This window comes from Halyomorpha halys, unplaced genomic scaffold (genome assembly GCF_000696795.3).
Source record: "Halyomorpha halys isolate HHAL.00 unplaced genomic scaffold, Hhal_1.1 Scaffold725.1, whole genome shotgun sequence".
Classification (NCBI taxonomy): domain Eukaryota; kingdom Metazoa; phylum Arthropoda; class Insecta; order Hemiptera; family Pentatomidae; genus Halyomorpha; species Halyomorpha halys.
The window spans coordinates 620,254-643,053 of NW_027110211.1; the positions used below are offsets into that span (position 1 = coordinate 620,254).

At 28.0% G+C, this 22,800-nt stretch overlaps 1 protein-coding gene across 4 annotated transcripts in view; it reads right to left on the bottom strand.

The window, feature by feature from the left end:
* LOC106685704 (solute carrier organic anion transporter family member 74D) overlaps positions 1-22,800 on the bottom strand; it is a 256,766-nt gene that overhangs the window by 46,862 nt on the left and 187,104 nt on the right. Inside the window, exon 1 of one of the 4 annotated variants that reach the window (XM_014428524.3) lies at positions 16,740-16,884. The exons of the other annotated variants lie outside the window; for them this stretch is intronic. The gene's annotated coding sequence lies outside the window, so the exon portion shown is untranslated. Of the gene's footprint in view, positions 1-16,739; positions 16,885-22,800 lie in introns of those variants that run through there. 4 annotated transcript variants of the gene reach the window in all.

Below are 22,800 nucleotides of genomic sequence, written 5' to 3' on the forward strand. Positions count from 1 at the left end.
TCTATAAAAATTTAATATAGCCACTTCTCAAAAGTAAAGGTTTTAATGACTAACTACATGAGAAGCGCCCATTATCATTTTTAATAATGACTTTCCTAAAGTAAATATATTGATTTTTTATTTTAAATTCCTAATATGCTTAGAATAACACATAAGTATCTAATTTTTATTATATATAAGATTGTATATTAATCTAAAAAAAACTTATTCCATTGTTAATTTTCATTATATTACAAAAAATTCTTTTATTAACAAGACTAATTTATTATTTTAAATAAATTACTCATCCTAGCTGTTGAAACACATTAAAATAAATCAATAAATCACTGTTAGTATAATAATTATTAATAAAGTTAATATAGTCTGTTTTATTATAAAGCATTATTTCTACATTTAATTAAAAGCTTTCTATCAAAATTTACTATATCTACTTCTAAAAATTAAAAAGTTTTTGGTAAATTAAAATTCTTTAACTAAAACATTCAGTTTATTTCAAAATTTTAATTTCCTCCTATCAAATAGTTGTCACAAATATAATCTACATTAGATGCTCCTATAATTATAATTTAATAATTACATAACTAAAGTGAATATATTGATAGTAAACTTTTTTCTTTATAAATTTTAAGAATATGTTATAAAAGTTTTTTTATCCATGTTTCGCAAAAATCATGAATATTTTAAATGTTTTTAATTTAATTTTTAATAATTTGTTTTTAGCGTAACGGTTTAAAACTAAAATAATACTTTTTTCGATTGTACGATAAGATATTTTTTTTTTTTTTAAGGAGGAAATATATATTTATCTTAAGATTATCTGCAGCCAATTATTTAAACTAATTAATAGTCTCTCTCGCTTAGATTTCAATCGCTTCTTGTGAAGCAGAGTTATTCTATTCTTAACTGCTATAATTTCACGAGAAATTCTTGCATTATTTTAAATAAATTACTGACTCTATTTTAACAAATCAATAAATTACTGTTAGTATATTAATTATTAAAAAAATTAATAGTGTCCGTTTTACAATTTCCAAAAATAATACTTACGTTTAGATACGCGAGATCCTCTGTGGAAGATGCTGCATTTTTCGATGTTTTAAAACTACAGTAGCTCCACTATCTCCACTAGCTCATAATGTGTTTAATAATTGTATTTGTTTCTTGATAATTTTTGTTTCACCTCCGAAGGTCAATGCCCCGAAAGTTTTAAAACCTCGCTTGCCAACTTGGGAGAAATCACTTTCAAAACCTCATGGTTTGGTTTTAGCTAAAATTTTAAATTTTTGAGTAAGTTTTAGGACAAGAATGCGGAAGCGAAATTCTCGGAAGATGATGCACTAGTAGTATTCAATGAATATTCAAAATTCAACAGAATGCTTCTCACTACAGAGTAATTCAAATATTTTATTTATTTATTTACAATCAGTTCAAGTTGTAAATTGCCTCGACACTAACACTAGGCCCTAATGTTTATTGAAGAATAAAATTTACACTATAACTAAATTTAAATACTAATAAACAAGAGCATAGTATTAAAATATAAACATTTTAATAATTAAAGTAATCATTAAAAACTATTTAACTATTACAATACTAATGAATCCCCAAAATAATTATTTCATGTCTGAAAATCTGGTGCTGTGCGCACATCACACAAATTTCACTTACTACTTACTACCCTATATACGTGATATTCAAAACTTCTTGATTATACATTAACAATTAAATAAACGTAATTTCAGTTCCGTCTTTGAGGTAGGCTGTTTACAGACAAATTTGCGAGGCTTGATTATTTTGACTTAAGAATTGAATTAGAATTTATTCATTATTCATTACTATTACTTACGTTTTATATTTATACACGTATTATTCAGAATTTATGTTTGTAATACTCCAACTTACAATATATTCCATACATAGGTATGTGAAAGTGAAGTATCAAAAAAAATAATAAAAATTACTTTCTAATTACCATCTGATAAAAAAATTTGACGAGTATTTTATTTAACACATCTTCATTAATACTTTTGTGAATATATCTTCTTTTTTTTTTTTTTATATCAGATCGGCCTGGTGGGCCTTACATGGTTGATTTAACCGTTACATTATATATATATTTTTTTAAACAGTTGATTAGGGGGAGGGGAGTACAAAAGACACCGCTAACTATATACAATGTTATAATTAAAATAAATAGATAAGAATAATGCTTCTTAATAAAAGAAAAAAGTAAAATTAATAACAAAAAATAATGATATTTGTAGACTTAACAAAACAAACAATTGGCCTCTAATGTTAAAAAGAAACAAGTTAATTTGAAAAAGGAACGAGAGAAGAGAAAAAAATAATAATAATAAGTAAATTAGAGGTAGTGTGAATAATGAATTAATAAATATAGTATTTATAACAGAATGTCCCTGCAGCAGCCTGGGCTTCAGTCTTCGGGTTGAGGTTGGGTTTCCCAGGTTGTAGATCACTGCTCTTTTAACTGTTACTTTTGTATAAGAAAAGCTTAAGTTCATGAACCAATTAAAAAAATACGTAGCCGACTCTTTTCAATAAATTATGATGAAATAGAAGGAAGACTACCAACTAACCTTTTTCCGATGTTCTCTTTTATTCCGTTGACTACATCACTCTCTATTTTCTCTATACTTAATTTTAACTTTCAAAAACTACCCACAATTATATCAGAAAAATTAAGCACGGTTCTATGTGGAAGGAGGATTTAAAATATTTTTCTAAACTAAAATCTCAATTTTCCCTAAAATATGACATAGCATCCTTATCAAGAATCATGAAAAAAAATGAATTACAGAAAACTGTAAAAATGAACTTGATTATACATTATTAACATAGATATTTATTCACAATCTGCGCATTATGGCGCAAAAAAGTTATTCTTTAGCTGTTGATAAAGAATGTATCTATGACGATTATCTACTGTTTAATGAAGCAATATTTTTCTTAACGTAAGCTTAGAACCTTTACTAAAAAGTTACAAGAATACAGTACATAATTTTGTGATTTTTACAGCTGAAAGATTGAGTGAATTGAATAGGTAAGTTAATTAAATAACACCCATGATAAATTTATGATTTTTATTTTAAGCACGAGCTGATTTATAATGATAATGGAGGCAGGCATAGGACCATACGAGATCGGTATCGATCACGCGCTACTATGTATCCGCTTACATATCCGGGATGAAGGCAAGAACTTGTTTCACGGTCCTCAATACGAGTGTCTTTGAAATTTTAGAGAGCCTTTCGAATGATCTAGTAGACTGTTAAATATTAGTATTTTAGTTACGAGTTTGAGTAAATGGGCGTATTTTTTGCTTCACAAATACCACAGGTTGAGATCCTTTATATTCATGAAGGGTTTTTAAAAAAATTGTGACAGTCTGGGGATTCGCCGAACGAAGTGAAACTTCTGGAAATGAAATGATGTATTAAAATTTTAACAATAATGATTGTTCATTCGCTCTTATAGTTTCCGGAAGAAAATATTCGTTCTAGAATAATAATATTTAGAATAAAACAGCCATTTCGTAGGTCAATTCTAGTAGGAAATTTCGTTATGTTGTAATAGGAGAATATGAGATAACAGGACTTCACTCAATTGGACCGGCACTTCCGGGTTTGTTAAGCTCCTACTCACCTATCAAAATATACAAATTTTCCTGTTAGAATTGACCAACGTCCCCACCCACTGTTTCCGTTTCGTCCGTGTCACGAAATCAATTTACTCCCATTTGTTTTGTTTTTTCTAGAGTGATAGAACGTCGATAGAGTGAAACAAAGAAGTTTCAGTTTAAAAAAAAAATTAGTACCTCAGAATCGAAAAAAATTAATAAATGAAACACAAGAAGCTTAAATCCGTGACTATAAGAAGCTTAAAGTCGTATTTTCTCAAAAGACACTTCTTGGACACTGACCCAAATAATGCAAAAATAGCCATTTAACTCAAATTGATGGTTGACGCAGAGTTGCGTAAGAACATAAAACAATGAAAATAGTTTAGAATTCCTGCATCCCACCTGATTATCATTGTCTTGTAAATTAGAGAATAAGACACCATTAGAAAGTATTTCCAATGATTAATTATAAAGAATTATATCTGTCAATACTATGCGAAAATTGTGAAAAATCGTTCATAGGTATAATATCAACCGATATCAAAACACGTATATATAATCATATGAGTACATTAAGACCAAACTCTAAGACTACTGCCTTGTCGAACCATGCCAAAAAACTGCTAAATGAAATAAACCAAAAATATCAAAATACATCACAAATAGAAATGAGAAAGCAGGTGGAAGAGTCAATTTATATTGCAATCAATCAGGATATGGTGTTCAACACTAAACAGGAAGCGGCTCACATAACAATGCATCATCATACATAGCTCATCACACACTGACATCATTACAAATAATAAAGTCAGCGAATTACAGAAAATATATAAAAAAAATAAATAGTAGTATTTCCGACGAAACGCAGTAAATGGGTGAATTAATCAGCAAAATTTTAGTTCACGATATAGATTCCACTGATGTATACGTAGTCTATGAAGTCAGTGTATGGAATTGTTGGTTTAATTTATTTCCAATATATTAAGTTGGATCTCATATTAAATCAGACTAAAAAAAAAATGATGAAATAAACTAGTAAATCATTTTATTTTAGAAACAATAGAGATGATTTAACGGTTTTTAAAATATTTTTACGTCCTGAACATAATTGAAGGTATGATTAGTTATGGATAATTTGCATGACAATAATACATACATTTACTCTTGAAAATCTTGGGAAGGAATCACCAATTGGTGGTACTTTAAGCATTAATTTGAATTAGAAGGTACCGAGGCCATCTTTTCAGACGTCTCGGAGGATTATCAGGGATTGTTAAGGATGAGAGATTAAGAACTAATGGGTTAGGATGGGTAAGGAGTTTGGAATGAATAGACAAATATCTGTTTTGGGCCAAATTTACAAAGAATGGAATGTTAAGATCTTTGTGGATGCGTTTATTTGTGACGTAATAAGGAGCATCAAGGATTTTACGTAGAATTTTGGATTGTAAGGATTGGATGCGGGAGGAATTTAATGGTTTGGTAGAGCCCCAGAGCTCAATTCCATATGTCCAAATTGGTCTGATTATCATAGTGTGTAGTAATTTTTTGTAGTGAATGGGAAGTTTAGAGCGTTTGTCAAACAGGTGTTGTAGCAATCGAAATCTGCGAGTAGTTTCTTGTCGTTTCAGTCTTGTGTGTGGATTCCAAGTAAGTCTCTTGTCCTATGTATCGAATCTGTTGAACAGGCGTTAGTGGAGTATTTAGAAAGGATACTATAGGACAGGAGGGTAGAGGTTTACGACGGAGAGTAAAGGTGATCTGGTGGAATTTGTCAGGATTTATTTTGATTCTCCAGTTTTGGCACCATTCTTCAATGGATGTTATGTGTGTCTGTAGTGTTTGTGATGCATTAGTAAGGTCATTGATTACAAATTATATAAAAATACATAATATTGTTATTTAATTTTGTGAAAATATATGATAATATTTTTTTTTTAATTTTTAAATATTAAGTCGGACGGGGCTCTAAAATGAATAAATAAATAATAAAAAAACAAGAAATGAGTCTATGGTAGCGAACCTTAATTAATAGGAATAATGTTGATATTAATTTATGGTAATTCCTGGTTGGTGTTTAAACAATTTATTTAACAAACATTAAACATTGCCAAAGTTAGTAATGGTAAAACATGGTAACTGATTTGTAAAGAATAATTATCATCTTAACCTTTTAACTTATGACGAATAAAATCAAGAAAATAATTTTTTTACGGGTTATGTCCTATTTAATAAGCATAGAAAAAGTATAATGTCTTATAATAATCTTGAAATAATGATTAAACTTTGGTTGGAATTTATTATCTCCTACTGTTTTTCGGGTGAGAGAAAGTGACTTAGCAACTGTCCCACAATGGCAAATATAGGTTAATATACTCCATTCGGTTCTAGATTTTAGAATGTAACTTCACAACCGCTTTTTGAATTTTGATTATATTTCAGACAATAGGAATGAACAAATATTATTCTATTTAAAAAGTGTTTAGCACAGCAAAAGAAATAAGTTTTTAAAAATCATACGAAATGTAGATTTTTTTTTTAATCAGACCAATAGTTATCTTTTCTTATGAGCAATAAATAAGACAGTTTAAGGTGGCATTTGAAATATTGACAAAATTATATTTATTTTAAGAGAATTTAATACACAATACATTAAAGAATTTATAAAACTTCCTTAATTATCTATTTGAATTTTATAATAAACTACATATTTTTTTGTTCATTGTGTTTTACGCCTTTACGTACTCTATCCCAGGAAATAAAGGGTTATCCTACGAATTACCATCCCATTTTAACCAGGTGTATGAACGTAATGGTTTATCAGGTGGTTATTCCAAGAAATTAGAGAAAAAAAGAAAATTCTTTTAAAACTCCATGATTTTAAGTAATAAAGTGCTCAAAATATCTACTTTATCCTCGAACTTGACCTTTTCCAGAGAATTTGCCTTATAGAGTACAAGTTCATAAAGCAGAATTAATCAAATGATTGAATATTAGACTGAGTACAAAGAAAGTAGTAGAAATAGGATTTTTTCCAATCTTCATAAAACAAAAGTTTCCCTTTCATCAACAGATTAAAGAAACTTTTAATGAAAAAAAGTAATTCCTTTTTTTGGAAACTGTAATTTTGAATGTTGGAAGAATTGGGCGACACGCTAATTTGGATCGGCTGTTTTAAAAAAACTGGTTTCTTATTTCATGGTCAAGGAGCAATTTGCATTCTTTCCAATTAAAGATTACAATTGAAAAATTGGCAGTTTAGACACAGAAGCACAAGGTTAAATTTCTTTTTTATTTATTTCGCGAATGTATTTTTCGATTGTAACTTGGCTGATTAACGGACTCCGATGGTATCTGGGATAGAAACATTCAAAACTTCTTTTATTTATTTTTCATTTTTTTAAATTTTTTCTTAGTTTCTGAAATCTGAAATTTGCATTAAACAACACAAAGTTATTTTGGAAAAAGGAAATTTAACAGAGTTAGTCTCTCGCTCAGTATTTTATTTATAGTACTTATATAAATCTTAAAAACTTAGGTCATTATATATTTTACATAAAGCATCACATAATCGAAAGCAAATATATGTCAAAGATATACTTTATAAAATATAAATCAACTTTATAAGCAGTCAGTATAAACTTTAAGTCTAATAACAGATTTTTTTTCACGCATCTTTTGTTTTTAAAACTGAATAATAAATAAATTATTTTGAATCTGAGACTAAATGAAAAACAAGTCTATATAATTAAAAATTCCATTCATTAAATTATAAAACGTAACAAATAAATCCTTGACCCCAAATACAACAGATATGTAAAGTTCTTACTCAAACAAATTTTTTAAACCAGTAAATATAATTTAATCAGAAATATCGAAACTTATGGGGCCAAAAATTGATAACTAAATAATCGGATATTCTTTTGAGTCATCTAAATACGTTTTATATGATTTGTTTACTAACTCTTGTTAATTTGAGATACCATTTCATTCTATGCTTAAGAATGTACATGGGTGAAGCAACTTTTTCTCTTTAAGCAATTGAAAATTAAATTATGAGACTTCTGATTATGAATTGTCAGTTCCATGGATGTATTATCTACTTTTAATAATTATATATTATTATGATGTATTATTATTAACTATGGTAAAGTCAGAGAAAATAACGGTTATACTAAGCATAGTTTTCCATATTTTAAATTGCAACTAATATATGCACAAATTATTAGCCAATATTATTACATTATTTCTTTTCATAAATAGTTTAATAATTTTTAGTTCCAACTCTAATCAATAACTTTATTTTTTTAGTTTTAAGACTAGTAAATGGTAATAGTAAATAAATTATTTTGAATTCCAGACTAAATGAAAAACAAGTTTATATAATTAAAAATGCTATGCATTAAATTATAAAACGTACAAAATAAATCCTTGACCCCAAACACGACAGATATGTAAAGTCAATTCTTATTGCGATAGAAAAAAATATTCAGGAAAAGATAAATTGCAATTACAATTACTTGTAATACTTACAGAGTATGAAAGTTATGTTAATAATGATATAAATCCTATTCCATTTTATACAATAGTATACCGAGGTATATTAAATTTAATATGACAGATTAAAACAATTTTGAAGATTAAAAAGAATGTTATAATTAGTAATTTAATTGTTTAGTTCTTTTTTATATCCAGTTCACTTGACATGGGAAGATCATTTGTCACTTTTTAGTAAGGTTCACAGGCCCTAGGGCAAGTGGTAACCATTCAACGTTTCTTGCTACAATTTAGTAAATCCTAAAAAAAAAACAAAAAAAAAAAGGAAAAGAAAAAAAGATTAAAGAAATGGATATAATCTACATTGAAAAAGCTAAGCATAAATTAAATAACGGTATAAAAATTTGATTAAAAAAGTATGGAAACAATTCAGCGTTGATATTGAACAAGCAGGAAATTAGGAAAATTGGTTAAAACAATATCTTTACAGATAAAATATAATATGAACAATTAGCATCCACATTTCTTTCGAATTTTTAAATTTTAACGTTATTCTTTGATTTTTTTTACCTTATGGAATTATGATTGAAGTGTTTTCTATGAAAAGTTAATGTATCCCCAAAGTAAAGTTTTTTGAAATTATAATTCTACATACTTAAACCCTACATAAATTTTCCCCTCGCCAATAGATGTCACCTAATTAATTAATATTTTGTATAAAACATTAACTTTCCAGTACCTATTAGTATCTATTGGCGCTAGTTAGTACCTACTATAAAGTACTTTTATAATTAAAAAATATTTTTATACGTCAGCCTTTATTGACTTAATTAATAATTGAAGAATTTTCTATCAAATGTTTATAAAATGTGCTCATAAAAAATTTAACTTATCTACAAGAGATGCTCTCATAATAATTTTTAAATAATAATATTCCCAAATTGGATGATTTATGATAGAAAACTCCTCAGTTGTAAAGTTATGGGTAAACGACAAATTGGGAGCACTCTAATGTAAGTACGCTAACCTCACAAATTATTTGGATTGATTGGTAAACAAGTTTAAAAACTATGAGAATTACTTTGAACATAGAACTCCACAATGTGTATCCCTAGAATTGTAATTTAATGAAAATTACTTTATGAACTACTGTAATTGTAATTGTTGGACCACAAATACAAGCTGAGCCAAAGTAATTGCAATTGCTGCAATTACAATCTTATGTAATTGTTACTCCTTTCCTGAAATTCTAAGTAATTTTAATACAATTGCAAGTAGTTATAATCGTGATTACGAATACTAAAAAAAAAGATAAAAATGTGTTTACAATAGCTCCTAAATATGAAATTATATCCAGTTTAAGATTGAGCTCTGGCGTATAAATTCATTAACATATTTTAAAATATGAGGTAAATTACATGTAATTGTAATTACAATAACTAAGAGTCAAGAATTAAGGGTCACTGTAATCGCAAGTAAGAAAAGTAATTGTAAATTATTAATGAAAATTACAATTTTAGTAATTTTAATTACTTTAGACAATTACAGTAATTGTAATTGTGTCTAACAATTACTTCAGTGTAATTGTTCTTCAAAACCACTAAGTTTTTAGGTTTTGTACCATTATACCTAAGTATAATAATAGTGAAACATGTTATCGAAAATGTAACTAAATTATTCATGTAATGATTCCTGCCGTAATCTGTGGGGTTTTTATTTGTTTGTTATATTGTGAGCATTCAGATTTACACAAAAAATTTCGAGCTGTAAGGATAGAATATATAACAATGGATCGGCTAGGTTTTGTTGGTAGATCCAAGCAAAACATTAAACATTTAAAATTATTAACCAACGCATATGAGTCTTTTTTTTGTTTAAATTAATATTTAGTTAAAGTATTTAGCAATTTAATTTCAATTAAACATTTTGACATGCTATCATAAGATAAAAAAAAAATGTATCAATATTCATTCAACAGCCTGCTAAATGACCATAAAAATATTAAAATAAAGATCAAACAAATTTATCTAAATATTGATTTTATTGCCAGTATATTGTTTACTATTCTGTTATTTTTTTAATACTCCTTAAAACTTCTTCTTTGCTCTTTTAGATATTTCAAAGAATAGATTAATGAACATTTATTTGGATAATGGTTAATGATTTGTAAGGAAGATGCAATCAGAAGGCTTGTTTCGTATATACATAATTATAAAATATTATTGCGGATATTTTTATTATATCTGAACTACTTAAATTTTTTATTCTATGTTGAAATGTATTTTCTAGGTGGTTTGAGGAAATAATGACATCTTTATTGAAAAAATTTTAAATTATTTAAGTTACCAGAAAAAGATAATTAGTTTACACATTTTTCTAGATCAATTTGAAACATTTAAAACTAATGCAAACTTCGAACAAATTAAAATGAAAAAAAAAATGTTTTCTTTTGATGATAACAATAAAATATACATTTGCTGAATTTGAAGGCAATGAAAGTCACTCAAGTATATTTAAATAATTATAAATATATAATTATAAATAGTTATAAATCAAGTTTGAATTGTCTTAGTAGAGTCCTATTTGTTTTGAAGTATGGGATAGGTCGGGGTAATATGCATAATAAGCATCTTGCCTTAAAAAAAAAATTAAGAAATAAAAATTGTCTATTATAATATTATACAATTAACCATATGCTTTTGTTATAAATTAAATGGTAAAAGTTCTATTTAAAAACTTTCGGCTAAATAATAAACAATTATATTTAATTTATAATATAAATTTTATTAATTCAAAATGCATTCAATAATAATAAATGGAATGATTTTATAAATTATTATTTAGTAGCCTATATGTTATACATAAGGCAGGGAGGGCTAAGAATGTGTCATGGCCAGAGGTTCTAGGTCTATAACCGATAAGAATACAGATATTACTGTCTGAGGCCGCCACAAAATATTATTTCAATGAAATATAGAAGACATTTTTCCAACAATTCGTTTCGTTCTGTGATTAAATTTACTGATTTTAATTAATTTTTATTTTAAACAATAAAACTTAGTCATCTTATTCACTCCTCAAAATTTCCGCTTCAAATGTTATAATATACTGATTATTATAATAGGCCGATTACAATACTATAAAGAACTGCTATAATATTTTTAACTATAATATTTTTATACGTTGCTTTATGAAAACATCGCAATGTTGATTAAGCCTGTGGTTTAAAGAACCGTTACGAAGGAATTTATCTCTACAACATACTCCCATGGAATTCTCATAAAAGATAGAATTTTTTTTAAGGCACTCAATATTTTCTAAATAAACCTTATCCTTTACCAACTCAATAAGAAAACTTCGTTAGCACGGATATATCTTGTACCTGATGTTCAAAAACATCAACAGGTACAAGATACCATTTTTAAATTCACATTCCTAAAATTCTCTGACCATAAAATTGAACTAAAAATAAAATAGTCCAGTTAGAATCATATCACATATTTTTAAATTTATTAAATTTAAATATATTTTTTTATTATTAGCCGCATGCTTTTAAATAGAACATTTACTATTTAATTTATACCAAAAGCATATGATTAGTTGTATAATATTATAATAGACAATTTTTATTTATTAATCTTTTTTTTTTTTAAGGGAAGTTACTTATGCATATTATACTCATACATCAAAACAAATAGGACTCTACTAAGTCAATTCAAACTTGATTTATAACACTATCTATTTATAAGTATTTAAATATACTTGAGTGACTTTCATTGCCTCTAAATTCAGCAAATGTTTTTTGTTTTTTTTTTATTGTTATCATAACAGAGAAAGAAAACATTTCTTTTCATTTTAATTTGTTCGAAGTTTGCATTAGTTTTAAAAGCTTGAAAACTTTTTCAATAGAGATGTCTTTATTTTCTCAAACCACCTAGAAAATACATTTCAACATAAAAGAAAAATTTTAAGTAATTCAGATATAATAAAAATATCCGCAATAATATTTTATAATTATTTATATACGAAACAAGCCTACTGATTGCATCTTCCTTACAAATCATTAACCATTATCCAAATAAATGTTCATTAATCTATTCTTTGAAATATCTAAAAGAGTAAAAAAAGAAGGTTTAACGAATATGAAAAAACAATAACAGAATAGTAAACAATATACTGGCAATAAAATCAATAACAAAATTGCGAAACAATTAAATTTGAAATCTTTATTACTCGTGTACTTTGACCAAAGCTAAATGTTTTGATATTGCTGGAATTAATTCTCAATCTTTTTTGTGATAATTACATAAATAGGCATTGGCTAGATTTGAAGGCGATAAAATGTCACTTAATAATATTTAATCAATAAATAACATATTGTATTATATCTCAAATGATAAAATTTCAATTAATTTTGTTTTCAACTTAAGCTGCTTAGTAGAGTCGGTTTTAAGTTGATTGACTAAGTTCCTAGGATGATTTTCATGATAGTTGTGCAACACTGGCATTGCATATCAAGGATTCGTGAACTATTTGTACGTGATGGAAGAAAACAGAGTTCCTTTTCGGCTTTTTATTATTTATGTTCACGAAAAAATAAAATTAGATTAAATTTTTTTAAATAGCAATTCCAACATGCCCTTTTTTTAACATAGAAAACATTCAATCCCGTAATATGAGGTACACATATTACTACACCCAACTTTAATTATACTTATTATTCGTTATTTTTAGGTACATAATATTCTTATTTGTGCTTCATAGTTATATAATTTACTCTACAAAATAAATTACATTCTATAGTATATTAATTATACGTTCTTATTTAACTCTACATTTATTATTTTATAATTATAATCAATTTATTATAATAATAAAAAACAATGCCTCACAGAGAATTTCCGGCATTTCTTACACTGGGAGGTTTGAAATCTTAAAACATATTCATGATATAAAAAAAAATGATATTGAATGATTTATCAAAACACTTATATTTCCATTTTTCTAGATAGGAACTCGTTATTAACAACGCGTTATTATTAAACCTTCTGAATAGTGATTAATTAACGGAATATGAATGAACTTGGAAAATTGGAAATTACTACAAATTAAAACAGCCTTGATTCTGTTACACGGGTCTTAACTAAAGTTGAAAATTTATGCAAGCCTTAACACAGCTAAACAAAGTTTAAAATTTATTTAATTTAAAGGAGATGATTTGGTCACAATCAACCTCGACGGCACATTTTTACCTAATTAAGAGGACCCATTTCATGAGGCTTGGTGCACCCCAGAAGGGTCCCGAACCCACAGGGCAGACTCATGGCTACAGAGAAACAGAAAATAACTATCTGCCACACCCGGATTCGAATCCAAGGTCCTTGGAGTTAGTAGCACAGTGCCTTACCACTATGCAACCCACTCCCACAAAACTCAAACTGGAATATCAAAAAATAATTTAAAATAAATAGATCATGATTTTAACATTCTTATAAATTATGAATTAATACTATTTAAAGAGTTTCGTAAGGATCTTAAAGATTCAAATACATTATTTCAAAGTTAATGTGTGATGATAACCGTTTTTCGTACTTAAATCTAACAAATAACGAATCTACATTTATAAAATTAAAAAAAAAAATCATAATAATTTAAAAATTTGGAACTGGATACTGTAACATAATGCAGTAAATCCCAGTTAAACAGGTGGTAAGATAAAAATATATTATGCGCTGATAAAACAAATAAATGACTATTAAAAATTATAATGATTTGTAAATTTAATTTGAATTATGAACCTAAATTGTTTCTTTAAATTAGTCCCGCTTAACCGGAAATTCTTTAGTTACAACCAGTGCGGGTAAGCTGGGTTCTACGGTTGAGAAATAAGGTACGTCAGTACGTAAACAATCTGCTAAATATAATAACTATGTAGGAACCTGTTATAGAGTTTAAACCCCCTAGATAGAATATGGAATAATTGTATTTAAGTGAAGTTAGTAACAATTTTATAAAACATTGACTATATTAGGACAACAATATAAATTATTAAATCGATATTTTAACTTATACATAGTGAGCCAAACTAGCACCAATGTGGGGCAACGTTTTTAGGATTTTTTATTAAATACTTTTATTGTGTAATATTATATTTTGTCGAATATTTACAGTCAATGGTATTAGGTAAAACAAATAATAAATTTAAAGTAAAGAACATCTTAAAAACATTCATTCCTATTTTCAATATTTACATTCAACCTGGGGAACTCCAGACCGAGGTTATCTCCCAATCCATACAGGAAAAAACAGGACTCAAGAAGATCCCGCCGTTTCACTCTTAACTCGTATTAAAAGCTAGTGGAGGGTGAGAGAGGGCGCTCGCTGCAGACGCTCAGAACTTGAGTGGAAAATCTAGTATAATTATTTATAATAGGTCTCTAGGTCACTGACGTTTTAAACTTATAGGAGGAAGATTGTAGAAATGGATAATAGATAGGGATTGTGCCTAGGGGATTAGGTTGAATAAGTTTCTCATCGAATGTGGTGAATTTGGATTTAATAAGGTCTGACACAAATGGGTATTAATGTATTGTAAAGTACACAGTAAGAAGCATTGATTATCGTTCGAATGACTTCATATTTAGAGAATTGAACGCGTTCGATGTAAGAATTTTCAGCTATCTCCATTCAGTTTCATAAGTCCAGATAGATTCGATTATTGTCTTATAATCATTTTAATAGTTTGTTTTTATGATTAATTATTGTGATTCATCATCTCTTTAAAATTAAAAACTTCATGTTTAATACATCGCTTATATAGTAAGACTCCGCTAAACCGGCTTTCCGGTTACAACGGTCATGAGAAGCAAATAAATAAAGTACTAAGAAAATACTAGCCTCCATAAAACCATAAAGAAACAACTAACTTATAACTTCAATTAAATATAGTTTATAACACGATTTTAATAATCTTAGAAATGTTTAATTATTACTTGTTAAATATTCATTTATTCCTTAATTTCATATGAGAGAATGAATTTTACCAAAACTTGATTCATGTTAAAAATCTTCATCAGAATTCATAAGAATTTTACCGATTTCCAAAATTTATTTCATAGATAGTTTATAAACAGTGCAAGATTTTTGTATTCAGGATTCATACTTTTTGAAGAGTTCCATCAGAATTTAACAGTAATTATATTTGTATACTAAACAGTGATTTTAAAGATTTAAAACATTATTTCGTAGTGACTGGGTGATGATTTTTGCAATTTTTCGCCCTTAAAAAGTTTGATTTGGATAAAGGAGATCCCTGTTTAACTGCCGGTAAAAAGAAAATAATTGATATGTAATAGGTAATAAATGTGAGTATCGTTAAATCTCAAATATCGTCAATACACTTAAATTAAATAATATATCTAAAGAATTATATTAAATTGGTTTAAAAGATTTAAATTCATCATATTTGAAGATCCCGAACATAACACACATTAACAGTTATGTATTTATTATTAAGACACTTAACTCATTTTAAAAGATTTAAACAATTTAAACCTAAACTTGTAAATTATAAAAGAGTTTATTTTATTAACCTGGAGTTGTTTTATTGCTTTGGTTCTTAATATCACAACTTCTCATTTTGGTTTCACTTATGACGCTATTGTTAATAAGTAGTACATGGCCTGCTAAATTATGAGGACTCAAACTAACCAGTCAAGAGTTGAGATAGAATATAAAATTCTTTTGCTTGATTGGTGTTTTCAATACTACGTTATACAATAATAAATTATAAATAATTAATAATAATATTTTATGAAACATTACGTTCTTTAAAACTAGAAAGAAGCAAGCTTGTATGATTGAAGACTTAAAATTCAGGTCGAAATAATAAAATAAGTTTAATTTATTTATGTGCTTCACATATGCACCCCAGCCATGTTTTCCTCATCTAATATCCACCAAAAACAAGTATCATTATAAAATTCTCTTACACTGATGAAGTTAGTACCTAGTTAGTTGACTATGTAAGAACATCAGTATACATGATGTAACTATTTAGTCCGTCAAATAAATAATTTTTCTGAAGAGTTTTTGTGACTAATAATCACACATAATCATTTTGAAAATTAATATATCATGTTTAAGAAATCGTTTTAACAGCGAGACCACACTATCCGGCTATCCAGATTAAAGGGCTCTGAGAAGAAAATAAATAAAGAGCTGAAAAAAATACGAAAAACATGATGTCATAAGGAAACATTAGTTTTAGTCATTAATTAGACATTAGTCATTAGGAATGTATTTTATTTTTTACTGAATATATAAGTTAATTAAAAATTTTTTTATACAGTCAGGATTAACCGGCTCTAACGCTAAACCGATGATGGCTCGGTCCAACAGTTTTATTCTGTTGTAATTCAATTAAAACAAAACTATAGTGTTATCAGTATTTTATTACCGTCAATGTTTTTAAAACTTTTAAAATTAGTATTATCACGATCACTTCCACTTATACTATGAAAATATTTAAGATTTTTTTATAATGCATTCTTTAATGTTTAGGCGATAACCTCTGTACCTCGCCTCTTCAACAAAAACTCACCTTAACGTCAGATTCCAAACAAGTTCCAAGAGCGAGACCTCAGACTCCAGATCGACACCGCAGGCTACAAGACACTACAAGACTCACGACGACCGGAGGATCAGCCATCCTACTGGCTGCTCCTGGCAACACTGCCGCCTGCCCCTCCCTTCTCCTCCGGTGAGGGCGCGTAATTGATACTCTTATCTGGAGGTCGCTTTCCCTCCCAGTGAAAGTGAGCTAGTGTGTCTTCTGTCGCGGTTTTGTGTTCTTAGAAGATGGACAGGGAAAAATAGGCAGGATAACACAAAATATCTAAGAAAATTAAAGAATGGAAGCAGAAACTCTAGAAAAAAAATCTATTCCAATGCGCGCATTACACAGCTTTCACTTACCACTCTGGAAGGCGAAAATTTATAACAATACATTTTTATTTTATCCGTAACTATAAAAAATTGTATTTAAGGTTTGAACGAAAATCAACTTTGTTCCTACCAAGAACACATTTCAACAAAATTTAACCAAGTCGTATTTATATGATTGTGATGGCACACGCTCGAATGTCTGATTTTTCAGTCTAAACTGCCATCTCTATTTCCCAATTTGTCTCCTTCAGTTAATAATTAAATTATTTTATAGTTCATAGTTATAAATTTCATAGTATTGCCATTAAAAATGCAAAATTGTTAATCATTTCCAATAAACAAAATTAAATGTACTTTAAACGATGGGTTTTGCAAAACTTGACATTCAAACCGAGTTAAACTATTTTCATGTGGATAGGCAGTTAAGAAACAGACCATTTTGCCTGATTAAAATTTGGACTCAGAAGAGCTCAAAGTATGAATTCCCGCTAAACCTCGAATTAAAAATTTCGCATGATCTCAATACTTGAATATTACTACTCAATAAAATTGAAAAGTTAACTATATTGTAAAATTGTATATAATAATTTTCTAATGTGAATGATTTTTTTTATTGATGTATTTTTTAACTGTTTCATTTTGCTTAATTTTATATGTATCTGTTCACTGTAAAAATTCAGCTCAACTATATTATTTTTTATTTTGCATGTAATTTAACCATACTGTCTCTTATTATGAGATCTTATCTTTTTTATTCCTGATGATAATAGGATTGCAATAAGTTGATTTGTTAGTAATATATAGGTTTTTGAAAAACTTTATGCTTTGAAACAAAATATTCTAATAACATACACATAAATAATATATTTAATCTCCAATCTCCGAGTTACTGTAACCTATGAAGGTTTTAAAATAGCCAGGGTCAAATTCAAAACTCAGGTTTTTCCCATTGATGGATCCGAATTCCACATTATAAGGGCTGGGTGAACCCTAGTCTAGAGTCGATCAACAGCCGGTCTGGAACCTGGTACTTAGAGTTTAGGCAGGGTTACGCTGCTCCTGTATACTTATTTATTTTAAATATTTGATATTTTCTAGGTAAGGAATTGAATAGTTTATAAAACTAAAGTATTATTATTTAATAAAGTATTTAGGTGATTGGAATAAAATAGTATAGCGATTGACTCAGCGGACTCGCAAAAATTAGACGCAGCTGGACGAATGTTTTAGGCTATCCGAAGAGGTTTCATCAACGGAAGAGAAGTGACTAAGAAGACTAAGAGATCCGTTTACTATTCAAAGATCATGGCTATTTTTTAATACTCCTAGAAATAATGGAGGTTAAACTCAAAACTAGGTAGTCATATTCAGGCAATAGACGTGCGGGACCCGAGAAAAGTCAAGAAGAATATGAAAAAAAAAAAAGGTGATCCACTTCACAACTATCAAGTCAAACATGTAGACACTAACCCTAGAGAAGAATAAATTAACACGGTTCTCTGGTCTAATATAGGAAGAGACACGAGGTTGACATAAGAGACTTTCATTCACTAGAAGAAGGAAGCTACTCGGGTCATCCTTCTTGGAAGAAGGCCTCGGATCACCAGGGAGGGAGTTGTTCGGGAAGCGAGTGCTGAGCTGGAAGAGAAGGAGAGAGTACAAGAGGATTGAGGAGAAGGGACAGTTGGTCCAAGGTCTACTGAAGGCAACCCCACACAAAGAAGCGCTAGGAGGATCTGAGTATGATGATATAACTATTTCTAAGATTTTTTGACAACCAAATTATGCATAAAAACAGGTTTAAAATTTCAAGCTTATTTTTTTTCATTAATCACTTTCTAACGTAGGCGTAGAACTGATTAAGAGTGTGATGTAAATCAAGAAAATCGTTATGAGAAAGAATATTCTCTATATACATACAGACTATGATCATAGACGGACAATGTAAGATTCTCATATATTTACTTTTTTTTTTTTTAACCTGTGCACATTTTAAATAATGAACTTATTAAATAAATTACATATTATTTCTCAAAATGACAATGTATAATTTAAGTGAAAACACTGAATATATTTCTTGAAATAGTTCTTGATTTAGGGACATAAACCAATAAATATGTGAAATACCAAGTTATTTCTAAAGTAATTCTCTCATCACTGTTTCTTGAAATATCTACATTATTTTACAAAAACACAAAATAATTATTTCTGAAATATCCGACAACATTTCTGAAATAACGTCTGACGTTTCGGCTAGAATTTCTACCCTTCATCTTAGCCCTGATGAAGAGCAAACGATAACCAGTGAATACTGAAAATAAAAAATAAAATATAAACAGAATGACATAAAGTAAATAATTGTACAGAATTAAATTAATAAAATAAAGTGATGAAAGAAGTGGAAAATAAAATGTATGCCTAGGTAATTGAATAAGTAGGTAAAATAACATAATTAAGGAAATAAAAAACGAACGTTGACACGATTAATCTTTAATTATCCTATTTTATACACTATTATATACTATTTTACCTACTTATTCAATTACTTAGGCATATATTTTATTTTCCACTTCTTTCATCACTTTATTATATTAATTTAATTCTGTACAATTATTTACTTTATGTCAATCTTTTTATATTTTATTTTTTATTTTCTATATCCATTAGTTGTTCTCTTGTTCTGTTCTTAGCCCTGATGAAGGCTAGAAATTCTGGCCGAAACGTTGGCAAGATTAAATAAGTTACTTTGTGTTTTATTTTGACCGCACCCACCAACCATCTTCTCATATAAGGCATCCACGGTCAACTATCTCTCATGATTATGATTTTTTTAAATCTTTGAGGATGGTATTCATTCAATAAACTGTTTAACAAACACGCATGATAAAGAATTTTATTGACTAAAATATTTTTCTGTCTGAATATCCAATTAAGATAATCTTAATCCTTATAACTATCTTTCTTGTCAACAATTAGTCATTTTATTTCAATCAGAACTTGGTTTTATTAGAGTTTAAATACAATAGTTTTAAAAATTTCATGACAAATTCTTATGAAATAATGTCATGAATAACTGTAATATTTTAAATTTTGGGTGCATATGTCGACAATTAGATAAAACACTCTCTCTCCCTCTACTAATAGAGAGATTTTTCTTCTTTTTTAGGAATAAAGTTATATTTATTATTAATCACTCGACCTTCTTGTTAGAAAATAAAATAAATTAATAATCTCAATAGTTTATTCATCTTGCCTTTAACCACTATTGTAATTTAATCGATCAATTATGGGGGCCACCCGTAGCTTAGTTGGTTAGGCCCAGTCTTACCAATTTGAAATCGCTGGCAATGCCGGTTCAAATTGGAAGTAGGGCGTTGACTTTTTCGTTGAGTGGCAGTCCCACAAAATGAAAAACTTGACCCTCCAACCATTGTTAGGCAGTATACGACTCCAATGGGAGTCTTGGCCGAAATAAAAAAAAATATATCAAAACTGTGAAGGAGAAACTATAGTACTTAAGTGGCCGTCGCCTTCGAAATAATCTCCGCGTCACTCACTATTGCCGGTTCGCTATTTGGGTTAATGATTACGGCACTCTTTCGAAAAGGTCATTAACGTCAACGAAAAGGAAGTATAATGGCTTTTATTATGGCACTATTAAATAGTTTTCGGGTCGTAATCCCGTCCTTCGGGCACCAGTTTGGACGATGGTAATATCAAAACTATAACTTAAAGATCTGCCTTGGGGAGGATATCTTTAAATTTTAAAATTACACTTAAAAGAAATAAAATAAAAATATTATGTTCTTTAGATTATATATTATATGTTATAAATAAATGGCGTTGATGACCAAAAACGTGTACACCATTGAGCATCCACATAAACGTTTTAATCGAATATTGTTCACATTTAACAAGCGATAAATAGCTCAATTGCATAATGAAATAATTTAATTTTACTTCCCATACTAGGAAATTAAAATAACCAATAAAAATTCGCAATATCTAACTAAAGTAACTAACAACCTTTTTTTACAAATATTCAAGTTAAAGAACATCATTTTGTTATTTTTTTTTTTTTGTTTTTTTTTGTCAAATTTTCCACAAAAGACAGTACTAGGAAGTTATAGAAGAGATACATTAATAAACAATGGCTCTCTAAAGGTATATCACTTGTACCATAAAAAATTAAAATCAATCATTTAAAAAAATGGCGGAGTACATGAAGAAGTAAATAAAGTTGTCAATAGCAAAGATAAGAAAAAAATAGTCTAATGAATGAGTATAAATAGATTTTATAAGGGTGTATTCTCTAAAAATGAAAATCACTAATTTGTAAGTCTTTATATACCAAATCAAATGAATTTCAGACTAGGCATAAATAAAGACAACTTTATTTTATATTAAACAGGTTTCATCAGTATGCACTTTGCTTTGTTATTAGCACATCTGATAAATAAGTTTTGATTTTATTTTGAACCTATTCCAAAGATTGTACCTCAGATTCTTTCTACTACAATCATCCAGAACCTAGACAGTCGAGAACCAAGTTGGCCTGTTACAAAAGTAACCCCATTCTAAGGTAGAATCTATGGAATAGGTCAAATACAAAAAAATTTTCTTTTGAAAGAAGTATTTCTATTGAAAGAAACAAAGCAGCGATTCATGTGACTGATAATTAAGGATGTGGCGAAATTAATTATATCTAAATATATAGGCTGTAATTCCGAAAGGAGATAAGCAGTTGTATGAGAGGTAGTTCCTAAATATTTACTTTCGGATGTTACTTTCAAAGAGAGAACCGAAGAAAGCCAAACAGGCAAATCAAGAATATTTTTGTCGGTTCCTTCCAGATTATAAGAGGAAGACACCATGGAAGTCTCTCTATGACGAAATTGCCAAATGAATCTATATGAAGGTACACACTTCAATCAAGTTTACTAAACTTTAAATATTATAAATATCTCAAATAATCCATATTTAACGATTCCTGCATTATAAATACCTATCAGAATAATTTAAATATGGACTAGTGGTCCACAAGTAGCCGACCGAATTGCCAGCATACTGACCTTGGGTCAATGGTCCATTAAAATTTGATGCCTGCCACTGATTAGAATGTTTAGTTCTTTTTAGTTCCTAAAAATTAATGTTCAGTTATTTATTTTTTTTCTTGCGAAGAATTCCAGCATAGGCGAATAACAAACTCTTATGAAAATTCTGTTTTATCAATGGTTATTTGGAAAAAAGAAAAAAAGAAAAAAAAAAGGAAAATAGAGCGAGCATTGGAATTATGAAAATAGAAGAGAATAAAACATAGAACAAACTTTATAGGTTGTATCTCTGACAAAACTTGTAACTCTAACGTAGCGAAAATCGAAGAAGGAAACGTTTAAAAATTAAAAGTTATTAAACCGAATTAAAAATTATTCTTACTTATTGGTGTCGATATATACTTGAAATATGAGAAAATGTGTTATGTTGTGTACAAAAATAAAACTTTAACAACTGTTGAAAGGATTTTAAATTGAGCCAGCATTTTATAATTTAATTTTTAACACAAAATAAAAAAATTTGATACTTTTAAATGTTCTTAAAGTTAAAAAACAAATAATCATCTTCTGAAAATTAGTTTAATATTAACTCGATCTTAATTTTTTTTTTGTATAATTTCTCTCAGGACCATTTTCAAGCAATTTTTTAATACTATTTTTTCC